The sequence below is a fragment of the Rattus norvegicus genome, chromosome 6, assembly GCF_021556685.1.
Source record: "Rattus norvegicus strain SHRSP/BbbUtx chromosome 6, alternate assembly SHRSP_T2T, whole genome shotgun sequence".
Lineage (NCBI taxonomy): Eukaryota > Metazoa > Chordata > Mammalia > Rodentia > Muridae > Rattus > Rattus norvegicus.
The window spans coordinates 12609912-12633016 of NC_141539.1; the positions used below are offsets into that span (position 1 = coordinate 12609912).

The 23105-nt window shown below is 44.0% G+C and overlaps 1 long non-coding RNA gene across 4 annotated transcripts; it reads right to left on the bottom strand.

Moving 5' to 3' along the window:
- Nucleotides 1-1380: 1380 nt before the first annotated feature.
- On the bottom strand, nucleotides 1381-5673 carry LOC120103457 (uncharacterized). Of its 4 annotated transcripts, none has more exons than XR_015622204.1 (3): nucleotides 5590-5673; nucleotides 5201-5503; nucleotides 1381-4070 (listed from the first exon to the last, which is right to left on the bottom strand). It is a non-coding gene; the product is annotated as an uncharacterized LOC120103457 (long non-coding RNA). The 4 variants fall into 4 exon arrangements; XR_015622203.1 differs by having other exon boundaries at nucleotides 4641-5503; XR_015622205.1 differs by lacking the exon at nucleotides 5201-5503 and having other exon boundaries at nucleotides 1381-3836.
- Between the last annotated feature and the right edge of the window lie 17432 nt (nucleotides 5674-23105).

The following is a 23105-nucleotide window of genomic DNA, read 5'->3' on the forward strand; positions in this document are numbered from 1 at the left end:
AAACTAGGTTTGGACAATGCCCCCCCCCTCTCTCTCCCTCTCTTTCCTTTCCTCCTTCCCTCCCTCCCTCCGCTTTCTGGCATAACATTTATTTGAGACAGTATTATTTAAATTGTATCTGCAGCAGCCTCCTTCTATCTTCTGGGGAAACAGCACATTTACAGGATCGAGAGAAACGCGAGGGTGCAGAGGAAACTAATATTTATTAAGCAATTTCCACATACTGTTGTTCTATTGTTTTACATGCAGGATGTAGTTTAATCCTCATAACAATTATCTGAGCGATCTGTAATTGTCTCTCTTTGTAAATAGGAAAGCCAAGACTCAGAGGTTCATTAGTGGGCTCTGGGCTCTCTCTGGGCTCTGGGCTGGCAATCATTAGAGACAGAATTAGAACCTAAGCCAAGTCGGTCTCCAGAAATCTATGTCCCGAGCACCTGCCACATGTCTCCATGACTGGGGCTGTTTAAGGAGAGGATGGGGGAGATGTTTACTGAAGTGCAAGGGAAGTGAGGAAATATTTTCATGAATTAATAGTCTTGTAGGAACAGGAGAGGCAATGGGGACACTGAGACAGAAACAACTGTCTCAGACCCTAAAGGAGTCACACCAGGAGAGAAGTAAAGCTTCTCATGTCCACAGACTTGACACAACTGAATAAAAGCTCAACGTCAGGGACTGGAGAAATGGCTTGAAGGTTTAGATCACTTGCTGTTCTTGTAGAGGACCCAAGTTCAGTTCCAGCATCCACAGTAGGCAGCTCACTAGCTCCTGGAGCTCTGACCTCTCCTGACCTCCATTGGTATCTGTGCTCATGTGTACACACACACACACACACACACACACACATACACACACACACACACACACACACACACACACCACAAATAATTAATAAACAGGGCATGCTAGCATACACCTTTAATCACAGCATTCAGGAGACAGGCAGACATATCTCTGTGAGTTCCAACTTGCTCTACATAGAAAATTCTAGGCAAGCAGGTGGATGCACAGTAAGATCATGTCTCAAAACTAAATAAATAAATTTTAAGAATTAACCTCAATGTCCCACTAATGACAGAGTAGCAGAAGCCTGGGGCCTCGTACCAGACCAAGGAGTCTTTGAAATGACCATTTGCAAAGAAGTATACCATGGGACACACTGTGACACACTCCAGCTTCCACGGTGAGTTTGTTTTTCTGTTGCAGGGGAGGTTGCAAGGGTGGAGGGCAGGTATGAAGGGCGGGGTGAAATTTCACGGTGTGAAATTCACAAAGAACACTAATTGTTTTTTCCAAATCAACATCAGTTACATTTCTGAGATTTTTTTTGAGGAGGGGGCAGTATGGACTGAATAAGGAGCAACTAAATTAAAGAAGAAAATTTTTATTTAAACATTAGTGGCGAAATTACAATGAGATATCACTTTCTATCCACTAGGATGACTGAAAAAGACAGCTCAGAGCAAGTGTTTGCAAGGCTGTAGAGAACGTGGGACCAGCACGAAGTCCAGGTAGAAGTTCCAAAGGGTAAGCATCCTTGTGACCTGCCACCTTCATGACTTGACATATGTTTAGGAGAAATGAAGACATGCCATCAGCACAAAAACTTATACATGGTAATGTTCATAGAGTAATTGTTCCTTAGCACCCAGGAAATAGAAACGATCCAAATGTCATGGACTGACGAATGCAGGAATAAAGTGATCTGTATCCGTGCGACGGGATACTAGTCAGCCAACAGACCAGTAATGATACATGTCCCAGCATGGGTAAGCCATGAAAATACACTCAGAGAGAAAGCCAGACCCAAAAATATCTGTACTATGATTCCTTGAGTTGGGGAGAAATAGCCACTAGAGAGTGTGGGACTTCTTTTTAAGAACAAAAACGGTCTAAAGCTAGACTGTAGAGCAGGGCTGGATGGCTCAGTGGTTGGGAATATTGCCACTATTGCAGAGGACTGAAACTTAGTTCACAGCACCCCTGTTGTGCAGCTCACAACTGTTAACTCCAGCTCCGGACAATACAGTACCCTCTTCTGGCCACCTTGGGCATTGCACAGAGGTGGCAACACGGACACCCACACACACATATACACAGAAGTAAAAAAAAAAAAAAAAAAAAAAGTTTAAATACAATGAATCTTTTTAAAACAATAAAAAATAAAGTCGGATTATGGTGTTGAAAATTACCAAGAGCAGACTGCCCGACAGGCCTTTTTACTATGCCTGGCAGCTTCAAGCAGAGAATCCACACGGCCAAGCAGAAACCACATCCAAGCGGACCCTCTGCTGCAGCTAGCTAGCATGGGCAGCAGCCTGGCTCTTTTGGACCTTTTACAATCACTCTGAGGATACCAAAGCAATGCTGATGGCCACTACAGCTATGGCTGAAGCATGCTCTAGTCAGGACCACTCTAGGCAACCTGCACTGGCCTTGGAAGCAGCGCCCTAAATGAGCCTTGGTAAATGCACTTACCCCGCAGCTATTCCCATTCCCGCCAGAGGGGGAGCACTTCAAGGGATGCAACAGAAGCTTGTGATTGGTGCAAACACAGTCCTTCCTGAGGGCTGTAACCGTGAGCTGGCTATGGAACAAGGCTATTTGGCACCAGCCAGGAAACGCCCTCCTGAGTGCACCCAGTATTGCAACCCAGGCTCATTAAAATGTTTCTCTAGAATGGTTTTTTTCTTGCCGGCTTTTGATCTTTATTGTTAACTGAGATGCTAACACCCGGAAAAGATGGCAGAAATAGCCGTGCCGTGATAAGAGGCAGAGAGAGTGGAAGCAGAGTTAATGGAGGGGCAGCCCCAAGAGAGCAGTTGAAGAATCCCAGAGCACAAGAGAGAGGAGAGGCAGTGATGGCGAAGGCTTTGAGGGGCTGCGGATGAGAAACTATGGACTCGGCTACTGAAAGAGTGCAAGAGAGCTCTCAAACCTTAAGGCAGTGGTTCTCAACCTTCCTGACGCTGCAACCGTTAGTACAGTTCTTCATGTGTGGTGACCCCAACCATAAACTCATACTGCTGTTATACATGGTGATGTAAATATCTGATATGCAGGATATCGGAATGTGACTCCTGTGGAGAGTTCATTCTACCCACATGCTGAGAACCGCTCCTGGAGGGCTGAGGATCCAGGCACCTTAAGTTCAAGGCCTACGGCGATAACCTATCTCAAGGGTCAAGGATCCTGGCATCTCGGGCAGAGAGCTGTGTCTTTAGTTACCGTAGAAACTCAGGATCTCAACATCCAGGCATGGCCTGCTGCTGCTGCTGACGATGATGGTGATGGTGATGATGATGATGATGACGACGACGACGACGATGATGACGATGATGACGACGACGACACAAACTGAAGGTTCCAATAGTGCTCAAGTGCCAGGGTCATCTGTGGCTGAAGCTCAGAGCACGGCTCCAACCAGAGTCTCTAATCTCTAAAGCCTAAAACGTAAGGTCCCAGCTGTCAAGGCTTTGCTGAAAACCACTGACTCCACCAGTCCAGCCCCTAAGTTCTGAGCATTCAGAGGCTCGGGATTGCCCTCAGTGAAGGACTTGCTCTTGCCTACTAGTAATTTCTGTCTGCATAGAGCAAAGGCCCCCAGCCCGGTGATAGATCACATAGCCTGTCCTGCCGACACTGAGGAGGTGCACGGAGACTTCATTACTCCTCTGCTCGTCTCTAGCACATATACACAGAAGACAGACACGAGGACGCAAGAACTGATCTTCAGGTGCATCCGGTGGGGGCCACGGGGACAGTCTGGGCGTGGGACGAGTTACTCTGCTTCAGCTAAGCCATTGCCAGGTGGTTTCTTTGTCTTCCTGCGTCTAAGAACACAGAATAAATAATGTTCTCACGTGGCAGCCCCACTTCCGTCCGTCCTGCGCTGGAGCTCTGTCTGAAACTCTAAATCTTTGTTCCATCTGGGCATCTGGGATGATGGAGAGCTGGCTGGGAGAGGGTCTGCTCCTCTGACCATAGCTCACTGCGTTTTATGTTCCCTTTCTATCTGGCTTTTCTTAATAGCTTTGAGATGAATTTCCTTTCAGCCTTGCTCTGGCCTTGTAAAAGCAAAGAGTTGAATGATTAGGCACAAATATGATCATTTATTTTATCTGGCTTTATCAAGATAACAAATTTATATAAAAGGGTGACACATCAAAAGCATCCCAAATATATGTGTGCATATATGTAAATATGTGTGTGTGCTTTATTTAATGTTTTTTCAACCCTTTGTTATAAAATACCAAGATGGTAAATTAATTTGCTAAATGACTTCTTTACCTGGAGTCATTTAGAGGGCTGGGGGGTGGGGGTGGGGTTAGACAGAAGAATTTTAAGAAAATTTCACCATGGAGGAAAGAAAAACGAAAAACGAGCAGAAACAAGAACAGAACCACATCACATTAGCAACATCCCCAGTAAAATAGCAAGAGCGCTGAATTCATCAGCAGTAAATTTAATAGCAGCCACAGCGCCATTAGCTACAAGTTCACTTCCAATCGGAATTATTTTAAATAAGGCATCACATGTAGCGTTTGGGGGGAAAATCCCCTGCTCAGCTCCCATTAATTTCCTAGCCTGTAACTTTGAAATAGCATAAAATGTACAGGTCAGCAGCGAAAACTCACTCAACCAGGAGAAAACGGGCCATTTCTCTTTGGTGTCCGACGGGAGCCCCCACTTAGGAGCCATCTCCTGGGTCCTTAAGAGTCTTTTAACTGTGGCATTTCTTGATTGTAACCCGGCTGAAGCGGCTCCCCAGGATCCGGGGAAAGGTGAGTGAATCGGGTTTTCTTTGCATTACAAGGGAATTATCCAGGCCCCCGAGTGGCAACCAGCCCAGATTAGTGTGTGCCACCAGCTGAGATGGCGACAGGGCCTCGGATGCTGGCTTTTGTATCACTGGGAACTTAGAAATGCTGAGGAAGTAAAGAAATGTGTCTGTAGGTTTTGTAGCCCATTAAAGGGCTTCGCCTTCTCTCTCTTGTCCGGCTCCTGCGCGGAATGGGGGGAGGGAGTGGGGAGTGGGGGCGTTGAGGATTCCGAACGCCATTTGGCTGCTTCTCACATCCAGAAAGAGCGACGGCTCCTGCCATTGGATGTCAGCATCAAAGACAATCATCCCCGCAGTTACTGAAACACACACCGACTGACAGAGGATGACATTTGTAGTAAAACCCTCATCTACCTGGTGCAAACGCTGTGGCCCTCGACCCGTGCTCCTCGTATCGTTATTACTGCACAATGACGCAAATCCGTTACAGCAGCCAATGTAAATAACATTTAGAATTGACACCCAGTCAGGTAAATCAGCACCCCACGACCCTGCAGCTGGGCAGGCAAGGCAGGACAGTGCCTTAGGAGCCAGCTAGGCCACGAAGGGAGTTTCAGGGTAGTGTGGACTGTGTGGTGAGAACTTGTCACAAATAAAACAAAAAACAAGGCTACGGTGTAGCTCAGTGGTTGACCATTTCCCCAGCAGGCGCAGGACCTGGAAAAAGAGAGAGAGAGAAAGGAAAAGACAGAGAAACAAAGAAAGTTTGGGGAAAAAAAAACACTTAAATTTTTTCCTCCTACCTTATGTAATAAAAGCCTCAAAATAACTTTCTTTTGCCGTTTGCTGTCTTAGCTGCTGCACCTGGTTCTCGGCGCCTCCCCCCCACCCCCCACGGCTCAGGGTCCCGCCCACTCTGGACTCTCTTAGGCCGTTCTGCCTCCAGCTCCGCTCTCCCTTTTATCTACAATAAACTTTCTCCTTGACCATAAGTCAAGAATGAATGAATGAATGAATGAATGAATGAATGAATGAATGAATGAATAAATAAATAAATAAATAAATAAATAAATAACTGGCTCTCTCTGCTTCTCAAAGACCTGTGTGGCAGAACGGTTGAATTGCTAACAACCAGCGGCCGTTTCCTTTATCTAACCGTCTTTAACTCCAGTGAACTCACTTCCCTCGCGGCTCTCCAGCTGTTTAAATGGCAACAGTTGTTCTCTGTTGTGGTCATTGTTTTGTTTTAATCTGTAAACTGGTCCTAGTGGCACACGTCTGCAGTCCTGACACTTGGGGAGCCTCTGTCTCAAAGCTAATAAGCAAATTAAATAAATAGGTCAGCAAGAGTAAGAATTCCTAATCTATAAATCTGCCTGCCCAGTCCCCTGTGCTGCAGGAGCCTTGGGGTGGGTGTTCTTTTGAATTCACAGCAGTGGCCGAAGGAAGGATTATTATCTAGGTCTTACCTGTTCTCTTATCTGTAGAGAATTATCACTGGTCTAAAACTCATTCAGCTGATAGAACATGGGACAGTTAAACACCAATCTATTCCTTCCAAAGCCGTGTTCTTAGCCAAACTGCAGGATTACTAAATTAGCAGTTGCTAATTTTTGTTTTGCTCTGTTTTTTGTCTGCTTTGTTTTGGGGGCTTTTAGAGACAGGGTCTCACAGCCCTGGCTGTTCTGGAATTATGTAAACCACGCTGGCCTTGAACTCACAGAGATCTGCCTGCCTCTGCCTCCCAAGTTCTGGTATCAAACGTGTGTGCCACCACCACCACCTACAACTACTAGATTATAGGAAAGATAAGACAGGGGCTGGGGATTTAGCTCAGTGGTAGAGCGCTTACCTAGGAAGCGCAAAGTCCTGGGCTCGGTCCCCAGCTCCGAAAAAAAGAACAAAAAAAAAAAAAAAAGATAAAAGACAACTTAGTAGTAGCATTTCCTCATCAGGATCAAACCAGTATGTCCAAAAGGTCAAACTCTGGGCTTCCGGTTTTAGCGCTGGCTGGCCAGCCTCCACCAGTCAGAGATAACCAACTAGATATGACACAGACCACAGGTTTGCCTTTACTCAAGCTAAACTGCAGAGTTCTGAGAGTAGACCATGGCTGGCACTGAGAAGATCCCGGCATTCCCAGTAGCCTGAGCATCACTGTTCTAACACTCAATTTTGTACTCACTCGATTTGCACAGGGCAGCCTTGCATCTACTCTATTGTGTAGCTTCAGAATGAACCAACATTTTTTTTTTTTTTTTGAGACAGGATGTCACTATATATCTCTGGATGGCCTGGAACTTACTATGTATACCTGTCTGGTCTCAAACTCACAGAGATTGGCCTGCATCTGCATCCCAACTATGGGGCTTAAAGGAATACACTTCATGCCCAGATCAACAGTTTTTAGGGAAACATCGTTGTCTAGACCACAAACAAACCTCCCCACGGAGTATACTGCATTTTCTGTAAAGACATTTAAACAGGCTGCACAGTGCATTGTTGTGGTTTGAAGATGCTTGGCCCAGGGAAGTGCTGGAGGCGGGGCCTTGTTGGAGGAAGTGGGTCACAGTAGGCGGGCTTTGAGGACTCCTAGTGCTCAAGCTCCACCCAATAGGGAAGAGACAGCCTCCTGCTGGCTGCCTTCAGATCAAGATGTAGAACTCTCAGCTCCTCCACCACCATGTCTGTCTGCATGCCATCATGCTTCCTGTTGTGATGATAATTGACCAAACCTCTGAACCTGTAAGCCCCAACTAAATGTTGTCCTCTATAAGAGTCGCGCTGGTCATGGTGTCTCTTCACGGAACCCCAACTAAGACAGTGGCCCACGAGAAGATCACAAGAGTAGAAAGGCTACATGGTGAAAAGTAAGCTTCCCATGTTCCTCCGTCCCCTCTAGGTCTGTGCCGGGAAGCAGCCACGGTCCTTACTACGGAGTTATTCCACGATAAACATCCATTTAACAGGCAATGTCCCACCCAGTCTTAAAAAATAATAATAATAATAATAAAATAAAGACAAAAATAACATTTTATTTTACGTACATGGATGTTTTACCTGAATGTATATCTGAGCACTGGTACATCTGGTGGCTTCAGAGACCAGGAGAGGGTGTTGGATCTTGTGCTCTGGACAGCTTTATGTCAACTTGACACAAGCTAAATTCATCTGAGAGGAGCGAACCTCAGTTGAGAAAATGCCTCCATAAGATCCAGCTGGAGGCTGTCTTCTTTATTAGGGGTTAGTGGGAGGCAGCCCAGTTCACTGTGGTTGGTGCCATCCCTGAACTGGTCTATAAGAAAACAGGACAAGCCGGCCAGTAAGCAGCAGCTTCCATGATTTCTGCATCACTTCCTGCCTCCAAATTCCTGCTTTGAGTTCCTGCCCTGACTTCCTCACTGAGGAAGAATGATGTGGAAGTGTAAGCCAAATAAACCCTTTCCTCCCCAGTCTCTTCGGTCCTGGTGTCCCTCACAGCAGTAGAAGCTCTAACTAAGACACAGCCCTTTAAGCTGGGGTTACAGGCAGTTGTCATTGCCTGATATGGGTGCTGGAACAGCGGGGACACTTGAGTGCTGAGCCACCTCTCCAGCCCCTGGGTTGTTTCGTGTACTTTGTTGTTGTAAATAATAGGACAGTGACCGTTTCCACGGCCACTCAGCTTTATACAGCCAAGTCTATAATACTTATTCCTACAAATGAAGTTACTCTCACGTTTGCTCTGCCCTTCCCAGAAGTGCCTGTCACCAACAGTGCTTCCCGGTGTCCTCGCCTGCACAGTGTATTCCAGACTTTGGGATCCGTGTCAATCAATTCGAATTCCTTCTTTATTGTAAAGGTAACTGCAACCTTTCATGTTTACACAGCATGTTTTCTTTTCCATAAGCTGTATTGAATCTCCTATATTTCTAGTAAATATTTGATCCTTTTTCTTATTAAGATGTAGTGATTCTTTCTCCCACAAGTGAGACAGAAAAAGGTGTGACTTTCCTCAACTTGTTTATCTCCTAGCTTGGTTGTTTCCTGGAGGCAAAATGTTTTCTTTTTATACATTAAAACGCATCAGCCCCTTCTTTTTTTAAGGCCTCTGGGATCAGTATCGAACTTCTTTTCCCACACTGATATTATATAAACCCCCCTATGTTTTTGTCTAGCATTTTATGACTTTATGTTTTATGTTTAAATCTTTGATCCATCTGGAATATATCAGATCCAAGAAGCAAGCTAGCGGTTCAGTTTTTAGATTTCTAAATGTCTGCCAAGTTGACCAAAAACCATTTTGTATTTTATGTTTTTAAAATAATTTTCGGGAACACAGTTAGGAAGTCTGGAAATCAGTGTTACCTAGCTTCCAATCCATTAGAAAACTCGTTCCTCATAGTGTATGAGAAGCACTGTTCTTACCCAGTAAATGGTACAGTGGGGAGCAGAGAGGTGATTCAGCAGGGAAGAGAACCAGAGACTTTATCCCCAGCACCAACAGGGTAGCTCACACTATAACTGACTCCAATGATGGGGGATCCAACTTCAACATCAACAGAAAACAGGTACACAATGGTATTCCTGCAACACACACACAGACACAGACACACACACACAGACACACACACACACACACACATATGCACACACAGACACACATAGACACACACACACAGACACACACACAGACACACACAGAGACACACACAGACACACACAGACACACACACACAGACACACACAGACACAGACACACACAGACACACACACAGACACACACACACAGACACACACAGACACACAGACACACACACAGACACACACAAACACACAGACACACACACAGACAAACACACACAAACACACACAAACACACACACACAGACACAGACACACACAGACACACACACAGACACACACACACAGAGACACACAGACACACACACAGACACACACACACAGACACACATATGCACACAGACACACACAGACACACATAGACACACACACACAGACACACACACAGACACACACACACACAGACACACATATGCACACAGACACACACAGACACACATAGACACACACACACACAGACACACACACAGACACACACACAGACACACACAAACACACAGACACACACACAGACACACACACAGACAAACACACACAAACACACACAAACACACACAAACACACACAAACACACACAAACATACACACACACAGACACACACGCACACAATGTTTATAAACCAAGGATAGTTTGACAGTTTATGTTTCCATTAGCAGTACCATCTGATGTGAGGCTTGTCCTTTCACTTGGTGGATAGAATCTTTGTCACACGTGATAATGTTAACAGGTTTCTATCATACATGAGCTGTGACACTTCCTCTATTTTCTTTCTGAGTGACTAATTTTCGGTTCTCTTTGAGTCGATAATGCCTGCTAGCCAGCTGTCACCATCGTTCCTTGAGTAGGCATTGCTTGAGCGTCATATAATTATCTCTCGCCTGTGAATTACCTCACTAGTGATACAGTTCCCATCGGGTCCCTGTGCTTCTCTGGTCTCCATTGGTTTCATTCTCAAACAACCCAAGAGAGTGCACATCCTTCTGATCCCAACAGTGTCTCTTCTTAGTAATTCCTGGCTTTATTGTGTCATAACTTTGTGTGTGGCTGTTTCCTATTGTTAAGTAATCCTTTTTTTTTTTCTTTTTTCTTTTTTCTTTTTTCTTTTTTTCGGAGCTGGGGACCGAACCCAGGGCCTTGCGCTTGCTAGGCAAGCGCTCTACCACTGAGCTAAATCCCCAACCCCACAAATTTATTTTTTAATGTCACTGTTTATCTACCTTGCTTTTTATTTCATATTTCATCAGTTTTTAAAGGCCTGTTTTATTTTTAACTATGTGTATGTGTTGTGTCTGTGCAGTGCCCACAGAGGCCAGAAGAGGGCGCTGGATCCCCTTGATCTGGAGATACCGGAGTTTGTGAGCAGTGGGACCTGACTGAACTCTGGTCTCCTGTACCAGGGCCACTGAGCCACCTTGCCAGTCCCATATCTCACTATTTTATAGAAAATTTTCATCAAATAAATAATTAATACTGAAATTATAAATTATGTGGAAAATCTTGAAAAGAACAATACTTTATAGTAAAAACCAGAGGGTCAGAGCTTAAGGTATAGTCTGAGGAAAATTCACAGCCTGGGTACCCGAAAGATATAAGTTAAATTTCTAAGAAAGCAGAAAACAGCAGAGAGAAACCAAACAAAAATAGTAAGTAATTGATAAGTTAGAGGTTGAAGTTGTTAAGTTTAAAAAAAAAAAAAAGTACATGGAAATATAAACCAAACCTCTAAATCTAAACAACCAAGAACAGGAGTGACTCTCTTTCAAGTCTAGTCAAGGACAACAAGAAGAAGGGAGACTGTGAGGCTGCCGGGGGCCCAGCTTCCCACCAGACTCAGGAAAACAACTCCATGTTCAAAAATGAACAACAGGAAACAGCTAAGATTGACAGCCACACAGTTACCACACAATAAAAGGCAACGGTCTGCAGATAACTCCACAGTCCGAGGGTCCCAAACCAGTGAGGGAGAGGCTGGCGAGGTGGGTCAGTGGTTAGAGCACCTGCTGCTCCTCCGGAGTCCTCCATTCTCAGCACCCATGAGGTTCACGGCCATCTGTAACTGCACTTCCAGGGGATCCCAACCCCACTTCTGACCTCCTAGAAATGAGGCACGTACATGGTGCACATTACCTGCACATTAGGCAAAATACTCCTACACATAAAATAAAATAAAAGATTCCTTAAAAATTATTTCCACAGGGTTGGGGATTTAGCTCAGTGGTAGAGTGCTTGCCTAGCAAGCACAAGGCCCTGGGTTCGGTCCTCAGCTCTGAAAAAAAAAATTTTTTTTTCCACAGTTAGGTGATCCTCCAAGAAAAAAATTTTTTTTTTGTTTTTATTTTTCATTGTTTTGTTTTGAGACAGGGTTTTATGAATCCTAGCCTGGCTTTGAACTCACTAAGTAGCTGGAGATGACCTTGAACTCACAGTCATTCTACCTCTACCTCCGCTCGAGTCGGGCATTTGTAGCCTGCACTACCCACTCAGTGCATGCAACGCTAAGGATTGAACCCAAGGCTCTGGCAGGCTAGACCAGCACATCACCGAAAGAGCTTCGACCCCAGCTCCACTTCAAATTCTTTATATAGCCACACCTTGCCTGTTGTGCTCTACCCAACCCAAAATGCAAACTGAGTGCTAAGCAAACTATTCCTTAGTTTTAAAAGAATAATATGCCCATTACGTGTTACCTGGATAACGTATCTTAGAAGAAATATCTGTAACTCGATGGGAAGACTATCACTGTCTTACATTTATGTGACCCCCTTCAGTGTCAGATCCAGAAGAGAGATGTAATGTGGATGACTGCATTCCTTGTCTTGTATTCTGTGTTAGTCAAATGAGCACAAAAGGCTGGCTTTGCACGGGTGTGCAGTTATGATTGGCAAGGAAAATGTGGTTTTAAAGTTAAAAAACAAATAGACTGTTAGAATCGCAGCACAGCTCACTGGACGGAGCAGAGGGTTTCTGTACACCCTCTGCCCTGCACACACAGAGCCGCACAGCTCGTAAATGCTTTCCTAGTTGGAGTGCCATTTTTGTGCAGATGCTACACCAACCTCTGTCTTGTTCCAAAGAAAAGAGATTTCCCAATAGTCGAGCGCATGCTTTGATAGTGCTAAACCTTAACGGTGAGGGCTGTTTGAAAGTTAGCTACGACATGGGACGTGAACACCAGTCAGGAGATGTCTCGTGTCCCTTCAAGAAAACAGGTTGGTTCACCTTCAACCTACGCATGACCACAGGGCAGCGTGCTGACCACTTGAAGAATTTAGTTCTGAATCATACAGGGCTTCTACATGCTGACTTATTTCGTTGCGTAATAATAAATAAAAATCACAAGAATAAATACCACCATGATTTTTACCAGAAAAATCTTCACGTTTTCGAAGCCGCCGAGCTGGTGGAGGAAGCGCAACAAGCTTTCTAAATTCCGGGTTTCATTTGAAAACTCTAACCTGGTCCTAAGCACTAAAGAGCAGCAGCCACCGGGCTGGGCTCACTGGATTGAAGACTTTCCTCCACTGACTTGAACAAGGGGACATAATACGATTTTTTTAAAAAGTCTTCTCTCACCAAGCATTACTGTTTTACTGAACTATTGTATATGCTATATCTGGGATAAAGCAAATGAGAAATCATGAGGGGTTCAAATCCCATCACTCCCTATAATCTTGAGAACCAGGACTCTCAGTGTAGAAATAACTAAAGACAAGTATAAAATTAAGGAGACTGAGTAAAAGCACAAACAAACAAAAAACAAAAACCAACCTGTAGACTTGAGTAGAAATAGCACTATAAACTCGTGAGAAAATTTACCTTTGAAAACTATAATAAAAATTCAGCAGCTGGGCAGTGGTGGTGCCCGCCTTTGGTGCACGCAGGTGGATATCTGTGACTTTGAAGCCGGCCTGGTCTGTACAGCAAGTTCTAGAACATCCAGGGCTACAGAAAGAAACCCTGTCTTGAAAAGGTATTTTTTAGACAAAGATGCTAACCAGCTTTGTTTACTGTAGATGTCTAGAAACCAGCCATTCAATAGCAGTGAACTAATCTAATTTTCAAAATGTGGTCTGGAAGCAAGTCATGAAGGAAGTTAAGAGAAGCTTAGGGACATGGAAGGTTGTGGGTCTGCAGCAGGAAATATACATAATGCACTAAGACTATCCCATAATACCACTTGCCCAGGAAAAGTAATGTGGCATTCAGGAATAGAAAAGTCAACTAAGAGGTTCATATGACTATGTCTGAGCTTCAGAGAGATAATTGCATTGATCGTCAAATGGTTAAACTCATTAATTCACCTTCATTTTGTAAAAATATCTGATTAAGTGGGGTGAGGTGCACAGGCTTAAAATCCCTACCCTTAGTAGGTGGAGGTAATTAATCTAATTAGTTAATTAAAATGTATAGAGTACTTGTCTGGCATGCCCATGTCTTTCTAATCTCTATACCATCCCAACAACAACAAAAGCAAGTCACACACAAAAGTCACACACCTATGGGATAATTCCCCTTCAGAAAGTGTCCAGAGAAGGTGACAGAGTCAGTAACCACACAGATACAGGAGGCTAAAGGCTGAGGAGACCAGAGCAACTGTACCTGAGATGCTTAAGCAGGGGCTTCTCTCTGATGACTCCCACTTCTTTTAAAAAGGGACAAAGTGTCTTACTAGATAGCCTAGATTGGCTTTGAACTCACCATGCTCCTGCCTCGGCCTTCTGAACGCTGGAATTACAGGCATTGACATGTGCGTGAAGTGATGGAGTCATTCTAGAGGTAGGCAGTGCTCACGTTTAAATGGCAGTGTAAATCGTTAAGTGGTCAAATTCACATTATAGGTATTTGGCCACAGCTTTTAAAAGGCTGGGAAGAAAAAACAGTTATCACCTTCAGATAATTACAGAAGGCTAACTCATTAATCAACAGTCTATCCTGTCTTCCTTACGTTTACATCTAGGTGAGACCACGAGAGATCTGCCTGGAGCCACACCCCCTTGCCTACCTTTAAACACAAAATTCCAGGTGGCCAGGAAACAAAATGACAGAAGCGGAAGCCCTTTCATACTCTCCAGCAGATTAATGGATTATAAGCGTTGGGCTTTATTATTTATTTATTATATATAAGTACACTGTAACTGTTTTCAAACACACCAGAAGAGGGCATCAGTTCTCATTACAGATGGTTGTGAGCCACCATGTGGTTACTGGGATTTGAACTCAGGACCTCTGGAAGAACAGTCAATGCTCCTAACCACTGAGCCATCTCTCCAGCCCAGCGTTGGGCTTTATGTTTGTTTGTTTCTTTGTTTTCAGAGTCTCCTGTAGCCAAATCACCACAGACTCTATGTAGTTGTGGATAGCCTTGAATTCCTAACCCTCCTGCCTCCACCTCCGTGTGCTGAGATCATCTGTAAAGACCACCTAATCTGCCTGGCATAGGGCTTTAATACGGATAGTATCAGAAAAGACAGACAGATGAGTTTGCATGCCTGCTAATGAGAGAACCCACCTCTAGAACTTTGGTAAAGGATTGTAAATTGAGGTACTTGACTTCCAACTTTCAGGAAGAAATTCTTTGACCTGCAAATGATGAAGTAATCAGTAACATCTAGATTTGGGGAAGCTATAAACATCACCCGTGTTTCAAAAGGCGAGCTGTAAGAAGAAAAACGAGAAAAAGAAAGGAAAAAAGGAAGAAAAAGAAAGAAAAGGTGGAGGAAAAACTAGTTTAAAGATTTTAAACGCATGCAAAACATTTTTTTTTTTTTTTTTGGTTCTTTTTTTTCGGAGCTGGGGACTGAACCCAGGACCTTGCGCTTCCTAGGCAAGCGCTCTACCACTGAGCTAAATCCCCAACCCCTAAAACATTTTTTAAAAGGTTTATTCATTTATTATATATAAGTACACTGTAGCTGTCTTCACCAGAAGGGGGCATCGGATCCCTTTACAGATGGTTGTGAGCTACCATGTGGTTGCTGGGAATTGAACTCGAGACCTCTGGAAGAGCAGTCAGAGCTCTTAACCGCTGAACCATCTCTCCAGCCCCACATGCAAAACATTTTAAGTGGACAAGAGTACACCCATCAGCCACCTGTGCTATCCCTGTGAAGAAAAACCAGCAAGTGAGTAGAGTCAGGAAAGGTGTCACAGAGATGGACCTGGGACTGGGCGAGCCACTTGGCTGGTTCTACAGAGCAAGGGTATTGCTCTTACATTAATTTGTACTACTTTGTTAACTTATCTTCTACCATCTTCTGTGACTGTTTCTATTTTACTATAAAGATATTGAGGGGTTGGGGATTTAGCTCAGTGGCAGAGCGCTTGCCTAGGAAGCAAGGCCCTGGGTTCGGTCGCCAGCTCCGAAAAAAAGAACCAAAAAAAAAAAAAAAAAAAAAAAAAAAGATATTGAGGAGGAAGAAGAGTTTGGGGAGGGAAAAGAGAAGGGGACAGAAGGAATGCGGAAGAAAGACAAAAACAAGCCACAACAAACACAAAACAAAAGCCAGCTGGGTGAATGGGGGAGGGGCTTGTGGAGCGGGACAGGGCTCGCGGGGTGGGGCGGGGCTTACGGGACGGGGCGGGGCTGCGGGGGAGGGGCGCTCAGAAAAACTGTTGGTGAATGGTCTAGGAAAACTGACATCACTGAGTGATCTTGTCCTTACTGGTAACTTGGACTTTCTTCTAAAGACCGGCCCAAGTTCATTCTGCCACAGACTACTCCACTGAGCAGGGCTAAAGCAACCTGAAGACCAAAATTAAGTGACCTTTGATGTTTACACCAGTGAGTCCAGAATGTTCAAAGTGGCAATTTATTGCAGGTCATGTGTGGTGGCACACGCTTTTTATCCCAGCACTAGGGAGGCAGAGGCAGGAAGGCCTCTGTGAGTCCAAGGCCACCCTGATCTACATAAAGAGACCAGCTAGCCAGGAATATAAAGTGAGATATTGTCTCAAAAAAAAAAAAAAAAAAGCTAAATGCATAACAGATAATGCCAGTGGTTTGGGTTTTTGTTTGTTTTTGTTTGTTTTTTAATTCTCTCAAATCATTTCATCTCAAATATTTAAATTTCATTATTTTATGAAGCTAACAGAACTTTAAAACTTAAACTATATAGAAACAGAATTCCCATATACCAACCAAATGACTATATCAGATGATTTCCACTTCTGAGGAAGATATTTTAGAGCTAAATGCAATAAGGAAATTTCAAGTCATATGATATGAGACGCTAGGTTTCCTGGAGGAAGTCAAGGCTGCTTTAGACCAGTAATCTCTCAACATTACAATTTTCCTAATACGTAAAAGAAAAATATCAACATCCACATCTAATACAAACTCAAACAAAAGTGCCTAAATGTGATAAACTCTGCTTACCGAACCTAACAGCAATTATTATATTTTTTAAAAAAGAAATCATTGAATTGCTGGGCATAGCTCATACCTGTACTCCCAGCACTCAGGAGCCTGAGGCAGGAGGATCATGAGTTCAAGGCTAGCCTGGACTACATAGAGAATTAAACCCACACGAAAAGCATTCATCAGAAGATGCTTTTCTAAGACACTGACTTAAAAGCAAAATCAACAGGTAACCCTGATACCTGTGCCTAGCCAATATTTTAGATATCCTAGTGAGGATTGAGTTAAATAATAAAATCAAAAATAAGTGCGAATATTTTTCCTTTTTTCTCTTTCTATGTTCTCTCCTCTTCCTCCTCCTCTTCTCTCAGGCTGTTCTTCCTCTTCCTCTCCTGCTCTTCTTCCTCCTCCTCCCCCTCCCACTATGTGGCTGAGGCTGGCCTAGAACTTGCACTGCTCTGCCTCTACGCCCCAGAGCTGGAACCGCAGTAGGCATGCATCACCACAGCTTGCTAAAGATTAAAAAACAGAAACAATAAAAATTATGAGTGTGTGTGGTGGTGGGTGGGGCTGGTCTCTTCCTGTATATTTTTGTTTATGTGTGCTGAAAAGTACTCTTAAAATTAAACAGAAATTTTAATTACAGTATTTTATATAAACATCCAATTTTCTGGTTCGTTTCTAATGATTGGAAAATATAGTTATCTGGAATTACATACGGCACAGGAAAGGAGGGAGGGAAGAACCTAGGGAAACATTTCTCAGAACATGTCCCCAGTTCAGTAACACACACCTAATCTGTGATTGTGTCGCCACTACAACGACCATAAAGTTATACACACCAAGAGAATCCCGAAAGTCCAGAGGTGGACGAACACGTGCCTGAAACCAACAGAGGACCGGAAATAGAAGCCAGAGTATGGGAGAACTTCATGTACCACAAAGGTAGAATTTCAGTTTAGCAGAGAAAGATAATTTATTTACCAAAGTGGCATAGCGAGCTGGCCATCTGGGAGAAATGAGCATCACACACAAAAATAAATTCCAGATGGATTCCGCATTAAACATAACAAACATGAAATGAAACTCTTAGAAAATTTAGGAGAGTAACCAACCTTGGGGTGAGAGAGGCATTTTTAAATATGACAGAAAACTCAGACGCAATAAATGAAAAGGCAGACATATTTGACAACATACAATTTAACATTTTTATATAGCAAAAACACCAGCATGAGTCTGAAAAAAAAATCCTCTTGAAAAATATTTGCAGCACACCCATTCAGTGAAGAAATATTTGTTTAAAAATGCTTTACTCCATGCGGCTACAGGATGCAACATTGGACAGGATAAAGACTATCCTTGCACTGGTGACCTGACACATCTGCGACAGATGACACATCTGCATGATAACAGAGTTCTTGCAGGTGAGAGAGGACTAGAGCAAATGCAAGCAAGGGCTGTAGATAACTAACCCCGTGCCTCGCCTCCGCAGTCTTAGAAAAGAGAAGGTGCATGCCCTCCCCAGTCTGCATCCAGCCACTTCCTGTTACATACCCCCTTGACTTACTGTATTCTTGACTTAAAAGCACAACACGTCTGTAGTCACTGTGAATAGCAGAAAACTGTAGGTTGATCTCTGCCATTCTTCGGAAATTCCCCAACTGAGGAAATGTGTTGCTTCCATCTCTGGTGAGTGAGGGATTTTTCATCAGGTCACTCTGAAGCTGAGGGTCTCAGCTGGTGAATATGACAAGCATAAGAAACAAGCTTCCCAATACATCGTGTCTCAAGCTTGGTAACCGTTTTGAGGGGATGAAATCCCACTTGACAAGTCAGGGTTGAGTGGCAACCACAGATCGCATCTTCCTATAACTTCAGCAAAAGACAAAGCATTCAGTAACACTCACGGGTTCTGTGAGACTTGAAAAGTCCTGGGTAGGGTTGGAGAGGTGGCTCAGAGGCTAAGAGCACTGGCTGCTCTTCTAGGGGACCCAGGTTCAATTCCCAGCACCATGTGTCAGCCCACAACCATCAGGAACTTCAGTTCCAGGAGACCCAGTGCCCTCTACTGAGCCTGGAGAGCACCAGACTCACACGATGCAGAGACGTAACCCAGACAAGACACTGATAACATAAAATAAAAGTAAATCCTTGGGGTTGGGGATTTAGCTCAGTGGTAGAGCGCTTGCCTAGGAAGCGCAAGGCCCTGGGTTTGATCCCCAGCTCCGAAAAAAAAAAAGAACCAAAAAAAAAAAAAAAAGGAAATCCTTCAGAGCCTGCCCCACATGTGGCCCATACATATACAGCCACCAAACTAGATAAGATGGATGAAGCAAAGAAGTGCAGGCAGACAGGAACCGGATGTAGATCTCTCCTGAGAAGACACAGCCAGAATACAGCAAATACAGAGGCGAATGCCAGCAGCAAATCACTGAACTGAGAACGGGACCCCCGTTGAAGGAATCTTAGAAAGGAGCTTGAACGGGCTTGAGACCCCATGTGAACAACAATGCCAACCAACCAGAGCTTCCAGGGACTAAGCCACTACCCAAAGACTATACATGGACTGACCCTGGGCTCCAACCTCATAGGTAGCAATGAATATCCTAGTAAGAGCACCAGTGGAAGGGGAAGCCCTGGGTCCTGCCAAGACTGAACCCTCAGTGAACGTGATTGTTGGGGGGAGGGCGGTAGTGGGGAGAGGATGGGGAGGGGAACACCCATAGAGAAGGGGAGGGGGAGGGGATGTTGGCCTGGAAACTGGGAAAGGGAATAACAATCAAAATGTAAATAAGAAATATCCAAGTTAATAAGATGAAAAAAAAAGTAAATCCTTTTTGTTTCTTTTTTCTTTTTTTTTTTTTTTCCGGAGCTGGGGACCGAACCCAGAGCTAGGCAAGCGCTCTACCACTGAGCTAAATCTCCAACCCCTAACCTTTTTAAAAGAAAGAAAAAAGTCCTAGGTATTTTTTATTTGTAAGTTGTATAGCATTACTATCTGCAAATTTTGTAATAAACATGTTTATCATACATCTATGTGAACTTATGTATATACAATAAGCATACATTTGAAAACTATATACACAAATGCCTTGTGTGTGTGTGTGTGTGTGCATGGGGAGGGAGAGAGGGGAGGGAGAGAGAGGAGGGAGAGAAAGGGGAAGAGAAAGGGGGAGGGAGAGAGAGAGGGAGAGAAGGAGAGAGAGAGAAGGGGAGAGAGAAGTCAGTCAAGCATTTGCCTGTACACTATGCTCCTACACACATCTCTCAGCAGAGTTTAGTACATGGCTGGGGAAAGGTTGCTCTGCTTTGGAGAACTTCATAACTAGAAATTCAGCTGTTGCAGTGAAAGATGAACTTTTAGCAGAAGAACTAGCCAGTCTGTGGCACACGGTTGTTTTTTGCTCTATTAAAGTTTGGCAGTGTACACCTACAATTCTACCACTCAGGAGGCAGACAAAGAAGGATCAGCCACAACTCAAAGCCAGCCTGGACAGAGTAAGACCATATCTCTGGACTGGCAAGATGGCTCGGATAGTAAGGATACTGGCGGCACAAGCCCGACGACCTGAGTTCCAACCCTGGATGTGGCAAGACCAAACTCCCAAAAGTTGTCTTCTGATCTGCATAGCAGTGCCATAGCAATGTGGGACACACATACGCACACATACATGCGCATGTGCACACGCACACACATGCACATGCACATATGCACACACGTGCACACACATACAAACAAATGAATGAATCAATAAATAGGAAACTATCAAAGTTGGCCACTAGTATATGTATACTGAGTGAAGGAGTTGAATTTTGGAATTACATCATCTAGTTTCAAAGGCTGTTTTTCTCCCCACACTCCCCTACCTTTAAATGTATAACATCGTGAGTTTTAGGTAATGGTGGAAAAGATCTTATTCAAATTCCAAACTGCCATGTATTTATTCTGAAGATGATTAATGCCTGAAGAGCTTCTTCACAGAGCAGGCGGCAACTGGCCAAGGCCAGGACGTCAGTCTAAACGATACATATTCTCTACAAAACTACTTCTCTCCAGGCAGGTAAACCACACAAGGGTTAGACACCCGTGATCCGTGTTCCGCAGACGCAACCTAAGTGGTGATTTTGTTATCTCGGGGTCGAACTGGCCACAGATGTATCATGGGAGTTAGGTAGACGTCAAAGAGGAAAGGGGCCACTCGGACACAGGAGTGAGGTGACTGGGAAGGGCTTTCCCCTGGGGAGCTAAGGGACCTCTTCACCCTGGTGAAGGTGGCTGTGTGACTCTAACCCACGACACTTGAAGGTTGTAAGTCAGGAGCTCTGTCGTGTCATATTTCTGAACATAATGTCTGTGTTTTGTTTTGGCTTTTGGTTTTTCAAGTTCTCTGTGTAGCTCTGGCTGTCCTGGAACTCTGTAGACCAGGCTGACCTTGAACTCCTAGATCTGCCTGCTTCCAGAGTGCTGGGATTAAAGACCTGTGCCACCGTGCCTGGCTCGCACTTCCTAACAAATATCTTTATGCACTGAACAAAGAGCAAATGTTATGTGGTTGAATGGAGTATGTAAGTGACCTGTGCCACATGACGTGTGGTCAGTATTCATACTTATATAACATGTCTAGTCCTCTTTGCACATTTCTGGAAAGTAGGAGACATATTTTCCATCTAGACCAGGAGGCTACTGAATAACTATTGAACAGATAACTATTAAATTCTTGCTATGTGAGAAACAGTGTAGAGAGAAAATACTGGCTTCTCTTCATCCAGACCATGAACCTGACTGTGGGGAACAATTCCTTCCTTCCCCTGGAATTTCCCACACAGCACTGCATGGATTTAGAAGGCAAGGGTTGTTATGAAAACATTTACTGGATCCCACCACACATGGTTGTTGAACAAAGTACTTTCTGTGTTCCACACAACCCTGTAAGATAGGCACCATTATGATGCCCACTTTAAAAACCAGGAAGCCAAAGTTTAAGAGGTTAAGTAGTGAAAAAAAAAAATCACAGAGCTAGGAAGTGTCGGGAAACTGGATTCCTAAGTCTTAATCATGGTTTCCTCTGTCTACTTCCTGTACAGTTCTCTGGGGCAGCCTAGTAAAGGACAGAAACTAGCTCCCTTCTGGGCAAGGAATCTTCTCTGGATCCCATTCCTTGTTAGTTAGGACTGAGAGATGACCAAGAGGACAAGTGTTTAGACTATAAGAAGATCAGGGATGAATGTCGTTTCCACCAGGGTTTTTGGTTTGGTTTGGTAGCTTGGACTCTAAGTCCTTTTATCTGTCCCCAGCTAGTTGAAAACTAAGTGTTGCCTTGTTTGCCCAAGCTGTAGGCCATACAGGACTGAAAAGCCTTAAAGAAACAGTGGAGCTTTTATATTTTCCCTGCCTTGTCTACTTACCGTTCTGTTCATCCAAATTCTTCCTCAGACATGACTCAGATTCAAGAGAACTGAAGGGAGAAACCATTCATAGACCAGAAAATTTGATGACTTTCTTGAAAAGGAGAGAGTTTATTTACAGGTGAAGATAGACTAGAAGGAGTTATAGCAAGCAAGAAGTCAAAAACCAAAAGAAAGAAGGGAAGAACAGAGAGGGAGGGAGAGAGGGAGGGAGAAAAGGAGGAAGAGAGGGAGAGAGAAAGGCAGGAAGGAGGGAGAGAGAAGGAAGAAAGGGACAACGGAAGGGAGGGAGGGAGGGCAAGAGAAGAAGGAAGAAGAGAGGACTTCATTACAATGTATCCTTAGCCTATGATTCACAGCAAACCCCCGCTGAGGTCTCTGAGTGTGAAGAACGGAAGGAAATGCAATGTTTCTGACAACTGAGAAGATCAGAAACCAAAATGCACAGAGCTGAGCACTGTGGCACAAACCTGTAACCCAGCACATAGGAGGCTAAGGCAGGAGCAGCACAGGTTCAAGGTCAGCCTGAACTGCATAGAGAATTTCTGCCAGGGCTACATAGCAAGGTCCTGTCTCAGAGAGAGAATAAAAATTAACACTATCCTAAATGATCATGTATATGCTTTTTAAAAATTCTATTTTTTTCCCAATACAGTTTCCCCGTGGAGCTCCAACCAACCTGAAACTCACTCTGTAGACCAGGCTGGCCTCAAACTCACAGAAATCAGCCTGCCTCTGCTTCGAGTGCTAGGATTAAAGGCATGAGCCACCACTGTGCAGCTAAAAATCTATTTATTAAGAAGTGTCACATATATGCCAGCAAGTAGATGCAATGTTCAATTTCCTTGCTCTATACCAAAAAGAATATATCTAAATGTTCATTGTTCATAAACAATCATATTTAGTCATTGTATTTTCCAGGTACATAACTG